The sequence below is a fragment of the Castanea sativa genome, chromosome 7 (assembly GCF_040712315.1).
Source record: "Castanea sativa cultivar Marrone di Chiusa Pesio chromosome 7, ASM4071231v1".
In the NCBI taxonomy this organism is placed as follows: Eukaryota; Viridiplantae; Streptophyta; class Magnoliopsida; order Fagales; family Fagaceae; genus Castanea; species Castanea sativa.
In genome coordinates, this window is record NC_134019.1 from 24314973 (window position 1) to 24327039 (window position 12067).

Here is a 12067-nt window from a genome sequence, read left to right on the forward strand (position 1 = left end):
AACTGTATTTACTTTGTTTTACATATACTACTATAGACATCGATCTTAGATATGATCATATATATGAACCAAGCTAATCCAATCTGAAGTAGGCCATAGAATAAAAGGCATTGCCCCTTTGTCTCAGTATTTTTTTTTTATTAGAGTGTCAATTTATAATGTCCGCTTCTAATGATTGTGCTCTTTATTATTAAATCAAAACACAAATTGGTATTACAATGGATTTTTTTTTTTTTTTTGTTTGAGAATCTACATTGAAAAAGGTTAGAAATGTTTTAAAAACTAATTTTATTTGGAATAGATAAAATTTTATGCAAACCATAAACTAATAGGAGATGATTTTGTATGTGATATAATAAGAACCTCAAAACCATCTTTAATAGTATTAAATTATTAATTACTATGAAACTAATGCGAGGGAGATGCCACCTTGAGGACTGTCTTTAACCATTGCAACTAAGCACCAAATACAGATTTCCTAGTTCGTTTAAGTGGCTACAGTCTGGACTAGCTAGTGAAGTTGGGTTGGTCTCACTCTCAAGCAGAAATGTGAAAATGATACAGAAAGAAAAGTCAATTTCCAGAGTCCTAGATTTGTTTTAAAATTGTACTAGCTAGGCTGAATTGCCCATCTACACGAACGTTCATTAAGATATTGTGTGACGCAAAAATATGATCCATGATCCCAGAATGCAATCACTAGAATAGGTCATGACGTACAGACTGTACAGTAATACACTGTCTAAATCCTAAAGTTAAGCCAAAATAGCAAATTAGCCATAGGTTCCAAACAATATAATTAGCAGTTACTGAGTACAAACTATATTTTTTATTAGCATCTCGAGTCTAAGAGACTCGATTTTGGGTCTATAAATCGACTCTTTGAGGGTCGACTTTTATAGTCTGATATGGCAATGGTCTGATGTGGCAGTCTACCTGGAAATCGAGTCTCTAACACTCGATTTACCAGCCTAAAAAAATCAATTCTAAGTCACCATCTGTTCCCTAAAATACACAACCACCAAAACCCACCTATCCCACGTCAAAATCCATCCACCAGGAAGGTCAAAATCCATCCACTAGGAAGATCACGACTGAGCATAACCCATCAAAAAAAAAAAAGAATCAACGCCTCCAGATCCATGGCTGCCTAGATCCGCGGCCTGGTCGCGCGACCTGGGCGCGCAGACCTGCGCCTACGCGACCCAGGCCACACGCCCAGGTCGCGCGACCTAGGTCCGCACGCCCAGATCCGCGGCCTGGGTAGCATGACCCAGGCCGCGCGACCAAACCTGGGTCGCACGACCTGGGCGCGGCGGCGATGGGTCTATGGCGGCTTGGCTTGTGCAGATCACTGTGGAGGAGGAAGAAAGAAGCAATGGAGAGGTAGTGAGGAAGAAAGAAGTAGATGGAGAGCCAGACGTGAAATGCAAAAAAATCGAGAGAAAAGGAGAATAGATATAAGATATAAATCGAGTCTCTAATACTCGATTTCCAATTAGACACCACATGTGAAAAATATGCCACATCAGATGAAATTAAACCAAAAAATAGACTCTCAAAAACTCGATTTATAGACCCAAAATAGAGTCTCTTAGACTCGAGATGCTAGTAAAAAATCTAGTTTGTAATCAGTAACTGCTAATTATATTGTTTGGAACCTATGGCTAATTTGCTATTTTGGCCCTAAAGTTACAAACAAGGCATATATATCACGAAAAATGTTGAAAAAAAATTCATACATTCAATGGAAGAACATGGTATATTGGAAGTATGCATGGCGAAGCTAGGATTTGACTTAAAGTGGGGAAGAATTTATAATTTATAAAAAAAAAAAAAACACACACACACACACATATATATATATATATATATATATATATATATATATATATAATTGTGGACACGTAGATACGCATATTATGCACAGGCGCGTACTCAATAAATATAGTACTTAACCAATTTAAATAATAATAAAAAAATGATACTCATATGAATACTAAGTTGTATTTTAATATTATAAAACCCATAAAAATATAACAATCCGTTACATTGTGTTAATTTTTTATGGTTTTTTATATATGAATAAACCTTGATGTAATTTTTTAAAATAAATTTTTACTTATAATTCTCATGTAATGATTTTTAGTAAGTAAATAAATCCCAAGTACAACTTATGTTAATTGTATTTAACTTTATAAAATGATTAAATCATAGAACTTTTAAGCCATATTATAATTACCATTTGTGCATCAAAAACTTTTGAGTTCAACTTAAAAATAATATTAAATTATAAAGTTTAATATATAACTATTGTAAGCGCACAATTGCACCTGGCCCCAGGAACAGTTACGGGCTCAGGCCCAACGAGCCTTAAACAATGTGAATTTGTAGAGTGTGGGCTTGGAACCCAGGTTAGAAGTGACTAAGGAATAATTGACAAGTCAAAGATTACTAACACTTGAAAACAACAAGGAATATTGTAAATCAACCTCCTTGGACGTAAGCCGAGAGTTGTTCTTATATTATCTCTTGCCCTTTTTTCTTTCTTTTCTTGTTTACAAAAAAGTTAGTCCACTTTTTCTGTTCTAGGTTGCTCCTTAAATACTCTTCTTTTTGATACTTTGTACACGTGTTGCTCTAACTCCCCCTTAGCCTAGATATTTCTTTTCTCAGTGCCTTTGAATAGTAACCAGAAGTTTCTCTTCCACTGTTCAGGTGTCACTTCCCCATTAATGCGGCCAGGGTGGTAGGTGTAGGGTCTTTAATGTGGATGTGGCAGCCTTTATCCTTGGTATTTCTCTAGCATCGATGCTTCTAGGACATTCAAGGGTTCACCCCCTTTTACCATTGGTTTTCACCGTGTCATTCCCTAACCTTTACAATGAAGTCCCGGAATCTCCGATGTCCGTCCGAGGGGAAAAATCATCCTCGGCTGTACTCTCGGATCCTCGGCGTATGGGCCGACCTATAGTACTAACAAGTTCTAACCCCAAGAGCAAGTCGACCTTCCTTAGTATGGCCCAAAGGCCCATATACCCATCAGGGTCTTTTTACTCCCCACAACTATTTTTTAAATTTATTACTTAAACATTTATTTTTGTGAAAAATAATTAATATCATATAAAGAATTTGAACTCTTAACCCTTTTAAAGGTAGCATTTTTTAATTTTATTTCTTTGTATTTTTTATCTTCAATTCCAAATTTCTTTCTTTGTTATTATTATTTTGAATCCTTGCTTTTAGTTTTCCTCTTAACTTTAAGATAAAATAGGAAACGTCAAGGGCCTTTTAGCTTAATCAGCTCATTCTCATACAAAAAATTCTTGAGAATTTAGAGGGGGCAGAAGAATTTGAGTTGTGAGATTAACAGTATATTGTAATTATCTCAAAAAAAAATATACATATATATATATATATATATATTTATATATGAAACATTTTTTTGTAATATTTTTTTAATTAGGTTTGACGTATAAAATAAAATTAAAGAAAAAATTTGAAAATGGAGAAGAAAAAAGGGAAGAAGAAGAAGACATATATAAGGAAAAAGGGCAAGGGGGTTGGGCCCTCTTGACCCCCACTCTGCTCTTGTTAGTATGTTTTTATAATTTATTTGAACGTTTGTAGGGAGAGAAGAGTAAAGGGTAAGGGAGAGGAACTTTGCCTCTACTTTAATTACAAAGTTGTAGTTTCCATCATGTGAAAAGAGAGAGCAATCAACCTGCTCATTTCCTTACTAGAAGAGCAGTTTTATCTACATATTTTGATGTACAAGTAGAAGAACAACAACTAGATATGGATGATGTATTCCAAAATAATTTCATTCATCAATCAAACTTAACCTTACTTTTTCTTAATAAAAAATAAAAAAAAAAGGCATCCAAACAAGATTCATTAAGCTTAAGTTTAAGCTTCCTTGATCATCTCATTCTACTTTCCTCTCCTCCCCCTCCATCCAAACACAATCTTATGGATAAAATTAAGGCATGAGGTTAACTTTATGATGTCCCACTTGATAATTCCATTTCATATTTGAGAAAAAAAAAAAACTCAAGTCCTCATTCCCATCAATCTTCTTAGATATTTGAACCCTAAATACAGAAGGTTTTAACCAGTTGAGTTACTATTTAAGTTTGTATACTAAAAAAAGTCATCTCATTTGTAAAGGTTTAAGGAAAATGAAATTTATATATAAATGTGGAATACTCACAGTTAGACAAAAGATTTGTATTCTATTTAATGGAGGAATCACTTTGAATTAATTGTTTCCAAGATGGAGGTTAGAAGTTTCACACCCAAGAACTTTGGATCTCGTAAGGCTTTTTTTTTTTTCTTTTTTTGTTTTCTTGATGAGGAATCTCATGAAGCTTTGAAAACCACTAGGCTAATCTCTTGGGGGTTAATATATGTGTATTTATGTTCGTGAGTGTGTATATATGTACACTTTGAACTGTTCCCAAGATGAAGGATAGAAGTTTCACACCCAAGAACTTTGGATCTCGTAATGTTTTTTTCTTTTTCTTTTTTGATGTTGTTGTTGTTTTTTTTTTTTCTTTTTCTTTTTCTTGATGAGGAATCTCATGAGGCTTTGAAAACCACTAGGCTAGTCTCTTGGGGGGTAATATATGTGTATTTATGTGCGTGAGTGTGTATATATGTATATGTATATATATATATATATATATATATGTATGTATATATATATATATATATAAGTCATTATTATCCTATTCTAAAAAGAAATGAAAAAAGTCATTATTATCATAGTCATTATATATTCTCTAATTGTAATTGAAAATTAATTATTTTTTAATTTAATTTAAGTGATATTAAGAATACAATAAATTTTAGCTTTTGCAAGTTGATTTGTCACCAATTTTAAAAAATAATAAAAATTAGATATTCATTTAAAATTTACTAGTGATATTCATTACTGTGTCATTTTGCAAAGGTTATGTATAAATATAATCCTGGAATTTTCCAATTAATTTTTGTAGACTTAATTGTCTAAACGAAACCTATTAAATAATTGTTGACCAAAGAAATCTAACGGATCCAGCCTAAAGAAATTTACCTAACTCTTGCCTTCGCTTTTAATATAAAAGAGACATTAGATATCAAATGGTTTGGATTTATCCGAACGATAGGTTTTTATATATATATATATATATATATATATATATATATATATATCCTTTTCGGTGTGTAGTTTTGTATTTTTCCAACAAAAAAAAAAAAATCAATTGGACAGGTAAAGAAATTTCTCATTGAGTTACAAACTTATTTAAAAATGAATAAACCGCAATTCCAAGAAATCATATCTTCTACCAAGATATTTAATGAGGAAGCAAAAGCCTATTCAAGAACAAATGGAACACTTTCTTCTACTTTAGGAAAAGGTATAAAGAAATTCCTTTAAATAACTTTCTAATTTTTTAGAAATAATTATTTCTATAATCTAATCTTTTATTTTATTATATATTTTTTATATTAATAATTGTATAGTAATAAAAAAATTATTATTAAGAATAAATTTATAAACAAGTATAAGGGTTTCTTGTTCAAATCATTCAAAATACCTAGTTTTTTTCTTTTTTGAGAAGACAAAACGATACTTAATACTTCTTTCTTTAAAAAAAAAATAAAAAAGTTTATATATATATATATATATATATAAATCCTTTTCGATGTGTAGTTCTGTATTTTTCCGACCAAAAAAAAAAAAACAAAAGATTCTATGTAACTTTTCTATTTTATGTATTGTTACAGATTTTCCTCAAAAAAATAAAGTATTGATACAGATAAACTTTTTTTTTTTTCGAACAAAAGGTAAGCAAAATTTTATTAAGGAAAAAAAGAACTAACAAAACTAAGACAAATCCAATTAGAATACATCATTTAAATCACTAGGTAAATCCTCTACCCAAATATCAGTATCTGTAGCTAAAGCTGCTCACTTAGCAAGACTATGAGCTAATCGATTCCCATTCCGTCGAACTTGATGAAACTGACACCGTCACAAAAAACTACCCAACCTCTTAGTCTCCTCAATATTATGACCAAAGAGAGTAAAGCAACGATCCAAATCCTGTAAAGCCTGAATGACACGAAGACAATCACCTTCAATCTGCACATCAAAGAAACTCAACTGCCCTTTTCCTTGCCAAAGCCTCTGCCATTTCTATAGATTGCACCAATGCCACATTCTAACTCAAAGCAGCCAAGGCATGGCCTTCATAGTCCCTGCACACCACCCCTATCCCTACTTGGTTTGTACCTTCTAAGATAGCTGCATAAAAATTAATCTTGTAACACTCAGCTGGAGGAGGAGACCACCGAACTACAGGAGGACGAATAAGGATCGGCTTCTCCTTAGAGTGAATATCCCAGTACTCTTGAACGAAATCCCGAGCTCTATCACCAACCTCATGGAGCTGTCAGGTTCGTTGACATTCCCTAACTCGATTCTGGCGTTCCCACAAACACTAAGCGATTGTAGCAAACAAGGCACATCAAAAACTTGACCTAGCAGAGAACAAAGTCTCCAAAATCTCCAAGAAAGACCTGCAACGCTTCTGAGTTAAGAAAAGAAAATCAGAGACAGACAACCACACAGCCCGAGCCTAATCGCAGAGCCATAAGACATGCATAAAGGATTTTGACTGATCATTACAGCCATCACAAGTATCATCTAGAGGGAGATGCCGCAGCTTCAGATTCTGCTTTGTAGGAAGAGACTCTCGCTGCTCTCCACAAGAAATGGCGCACCTTGTTGGGAACTTTAAGCTTCCAAATGTTATTCAAGGACATTGGAGAAGAAGAACTTGGCAAGGCAAAATTTTCAGCTTCCACAAGCATACGATATGCACTCCGCACACTATAACTCCCAGATGGAGATAATGGCCAGATCAAGATATCCTCTGCCTCAGCCTCTCCCACATAAATACCCCCTACCTTCTCGGCTTCCCAGGGTAAAAAGCAGCTAGCCAATTTACCTGGGTCCCAAGTCCTTGAATTTGGAAGACACAAGTCACATACCCGAACCACATTAGAACCGGCTCTAGGAGACACAATCTTACTACAACCCGGTTCAAGCAGTAAATGATGATCCCAAATATTGATTGCTTCCCCAGATAAACATCTAGGCAAGTTTTGCATGAGGGGAAACAATTTTCTCGATGAAGGTAGTAAAATTAAGAATTCTTACTTGGGACTTTCTAAAAATATTTGAATAATTTATATTGTTGCAAGCATATGTGATATACCAAGAGATTCTTTCCATCTACACTATTTCAATAATTTGTCATTGTATACTCCTAGAAAGAGAGAGAAAAAAAAAAATCAATCATTTTTGTAATTATGCTCATTAAACTCTATATATTGGCAGAGTTCAAGTGATAATACAAATGGTAAGGATATTTTTTGTGGTGTCACATAGGGGTGTATGCAATTCGATGCAGTCGATTTTGGAGAGGTTTTTTGCACCATGCCTAGAGGGTGCGGTTTCACCCTATGCTTGACTGCACCTTACTTTCTAAGGGTAAGAACCGGTCTACACAAGGTGCGGTTAATCTTGACGGCTCGGTGCAGTTCATTTGGTTGTGTGGGCTGGGCTTTTAAAAATTAATATTCTAAAATTTGGGCTTTTGGCCTCTAAAAAATAGCATTTTGAGCCATTTTGACTTCTTTTTAATTGGGTCTTTCTGTACAAAGGGCTTATTTTTCCCCCCAAAGACTACATTAAACCCTTATAAATATAGAATTTATAAAACATATGAATTATAAAATGCCTTATTAGATTGGATAATCAAACAACAACATCAGCTTTCTCAATGCTAAAATCACAACAACAACAAGGTAATCGACTAAAACCATAATAGCATGATATAATAAACTAAAATCAAAACAGTATAATCAATCAATAGGATGACCAACAAATAAATTTACAATCTTTGAGACCTAGAAACAAAATCAAATAGCAAACAACATGAGTGAACCTTTAAAAAAAAAATAGAAGCAAAATCAAACACAAACATGAAAGTTCGACACAATAAGGTGAACTGAAAACAAAATAAAAAATGACCCTAAAAAAAATCAAATAGCAAAGAAAAAAAAAATCAAACATTAGTGAACTCAAAACAAATAAAAATAGTATGAGAAAATAACCGGTAAATCTTTGAGCCTTTGGGATTTAGTCCTTTACTAGGCTGAATCTCTTAAATTACTCCTGAAATTACAAGAAAATAACCCCCCCCCCCTCCAAAAAAAATTAGAATCAACAAGAAACATTCTATGACCTCAAAATAAAACCTAAAAAATTAGGAGTTAAGGTTACCAAAGAGAGAACTACATAGTGATAGAGCTGACGGTGGAGAACAGAGATAAGATGAAGACTGACTGACTTAGGGATTAGGGATTCTGTGAGACTCTATGAGAGGAAAGTTCTTTATGAGAGAGTGAGACTAAGAATCTAAGATGGGACTTGAGAGAGTGAGACTGGGAGTTTGTGTTCTTAATGAGTGGAGAGTCTAGTGAGAGCCTGAAATTGAGAGGGAAAACCTATTGTTTGTTTGGCGGGATAAGGGTATGGAAAATTATGTGTTTCAGAGACTCCAATGTGTGTGGCTGAGAGCAAAAGTGAACGAGAAAATATCTTACACAGTTAAACTAACTAGATACAATACCTTTTGTTTTTTTTTTTTTTTTTTTTTTTTTTTTTTTTTTTTTTTTTTTTTTTTGTTGAGAAAATGCAAGTCAATTAGACAAGATTACAAGACACATTTGGTATTATATTATATATTTATTTAAAAAAAAAAACAAAATTACACACACACACGTACTCAGGTTGGTGCAGTTTCCAGTGGTGTGCACATCTCAGCACTGCTTGCCGCACCGGTCCGACGTTGGTACTGGAGAAGTCCCATCGATCACCGTGCCGGAAACCTTCAGTGGAGCTCTAAGAGGGGCAGACCAGTGCAGTTAGATCGGTTTTGTCGCTGGGCAATAGATCCATGAACAGGCACATATACCCGACATCCCCCTCTTTCATCCCCACTATTTTATCTTCCTATTATCAAATAAAATTAAATGAAATCCTCAAATTACTATTTTACCATTTTGAGCATCATTTTCTCAAGGAAGACACCCACTGCCCCATTGTTTTTTTTTTTTTTTTTAATTTTGCTTTGGGCTTTGGATCCAATTACAAGTTACTTGTCTCACTCATTCATCCTCATTTGGGCATAATCATAAATTATTCAAGAAGTTTACAAGGTTTTTTCAAAAGTGGATCTCATCAAAGAATTTAAACACTAAGATCAATGCCCTATCCATAATAGAGGCTCATTATATTTTAGAAATTTTCCCCATTTTTTCTCTTTTATAAAACTTATTTGGACATATATTTAAAGTGAGTCATGACACTTCAAAGCCCACACCAAAATTTCTTCTTTTTCTTTATGTTTTGTTTTATTTTCATTTTGTGGGCACTAGATCTTGCTTGAACGATGGTATTTGGGCCCCTAATTAATTTGTATGTGTATTATGTCACAATCCTACCAATTGGGCTCTAAGTTTTGCTTGGTTTATCTCCTCCTAGCCTTAATTCACAACCCTCACCATGTTTTCCCCTAGTTCCCCTGTGTTTCCCAATGTTCTCCCCCCGCCCCCCCCCCCCTCCCCCCCGAATTTTTCCAATCGCTAATCCTTTGCCCACTTCTCCCTTTTATAGTCTTTTGTTAGTGAGGTGATCATCATTATTTCCCCACTTCACACATATTCCCACATTCATCAGAATCTCAAGGGATCCACACGAATTTAGAGAATTCCCTTGGAACTTGTTCCAAACGCCAAAGAGTATTTGGCAATGAACTTCCCTAAGGACACTGCCAACCCTCGGTTACCGATCTCACCATGTACACGTCCTATGCCTACTTTCCTCATTACCTATCAATATTTGAGCTGACCACCTAAAACTCCCTCAAGGTGGTGTCCCTTTTACCTGTCATCCCGACCTTAAGGTAGGGCTTACTGTGATAAGGCTCAGGGTGAACTCCCTCTACGCGTGCCATAACGAGTTGCTCCAATGGGCCTTGGGCCCTATTTTGGGTTCTGATTAAGTAGGCTTGTGCGAGCCTTCCAGGCCTAAACTCCCACACATTTTTTTCCATTTTATTTATTTTTTAAATTTTCCTTATCCCAATCCAGTAGAGTATTTTTTTCCATTCTTAAGACCATCTCTTCTAGCCAAAGCCTATTTGCAATGTTCTATCCCTTTCTTAAGATGGACCTTACATCTAGTTTCTAGGATCATGGTTCATTTAATTTTTCAAGCTTCTTACTCTCATATAGGCCATACATCTAATTTCAATGATTTGGTCTAATGGTCGTGTCCGTCTCATTTTTTCAAATGATTTCATCATTTTTTAAATCCTCATTGAGTTTTTAGTGGGCCTACCCAACTATTTGGGGTTTTAATGTTTCAAAACATTATTGGTGAGTCCAACATCATTTCAATAAAGCTCATAACATACTCATGACCTTGGGCCTTTTGTTTGAGAAATTGTATTGGATTTGAGGCCAAAAGTTAGGGTATCATATGAGTTTATAGTCCATTATCACTTTTCAAGGTCTATGTATACTCATGGTTTTAGACCCCTTAATTGGAAAAAAAAAAATGTTTTGAATTAGGCTCAAAAGTTAGGGTTTACCGTGGCTAATTGTATCATATTCTTATTTCTTTTTGGGTTCTTCTTTAACACATGCAACTTGGGCTTTTCCCTAAGGATCGAGTTCTATGGCTATTCTATGTATGGGTATAGATTAATAGGGTTTCCTTCTCCTCTTCCTTCAAAATACCACTCACAACTAGTTGCCTTGTTCTCCAACCCAAGTGGAGTGGCCCGATCTGAACAATCAAAAATACTATAATTTCCTTTAGTTAATATTTTTCAAGATCCTATTTCGGAATAGGGACCACAGGTTATTAACTAATATAAAATGTAATATCTACACTGTTGAAGTCTTAGCCCATTGGTCTAAAGACTCTAAACTAGGTATCGGGGGAAAATAATTGGCTCATAGGATTAGTGTATGCCCTAGTGGTTTAGCAAGGGTCAACATAATTTTCAAATTTACTAATCATAGATAATATTGAAATGACATTCTATTTTAGATTGCCAGATATGTCTTAGCCCTAAGCTTTTTACTTTCTTTCTTTTTTCTTTTTTCTTTTTTTTTTCTTTTTTTGTGGTTATGCAACCAACCTCAAAAGGCCCATTTCTAGCATAGTCAAAGACACTCACTTTGATTTCAATCTTACCTTGTTTAACTTTCCTTGAATTTTAGGGATATTATTTTACAGCCAAGTTTAGCCAATCTTCCCTCTTCCCTTGGAACCTCCTCAACAAATTCCTTTTAATAAGCTCAATCATGGTTACTATAGCTATAGGCTTATCCTTAGCATTGCTGATGGAGGACTTGAAATTCTTTAACTAATTGTTCACAAGCACATTAGTCTAAATGTAAGCTCAAATAAAAATATAAAATAAACCTAATGCACACTCTAGTAAAATTAAAAAATATAATATAATAAATCATAATTTTTTTTCACAAAAAAAAAAAAAAAAAAAAAAAAAAAAAAAAAAAAAATTTTTTAAAAAAAAAAAAAAAAAAAAAAAAAAAAAAAAAAAAAAAAAACTCGCATAAATTTCTTTGACAATAGTTGAAATGACATATTGTAATCAATTTACAACAAAAATGGTAGACTATTTTGTAATATATACCTTTAAATTTTGGAGTGATTTTTATTTATGCCCTCGAGTTTAAACTAATTTATAAGCCTTTCAGGATGTTTGATTCTATTTTTTTTGTTTTCTAACTAAAAAAAATTGTAAGTTTTCTATTTTATGCAATTGTACAAATAAAATTCTCAATATGTTTTGCATAAGGGGAAACAAAACCAAGTTTTTAAGAAAAAATTTATTTTTTGGGATACAAATTTTCTTAATTAACATGATAAAATATTGTGGCTTCTAGTTAGCTCAATTGTAATAGTTTTTTATTA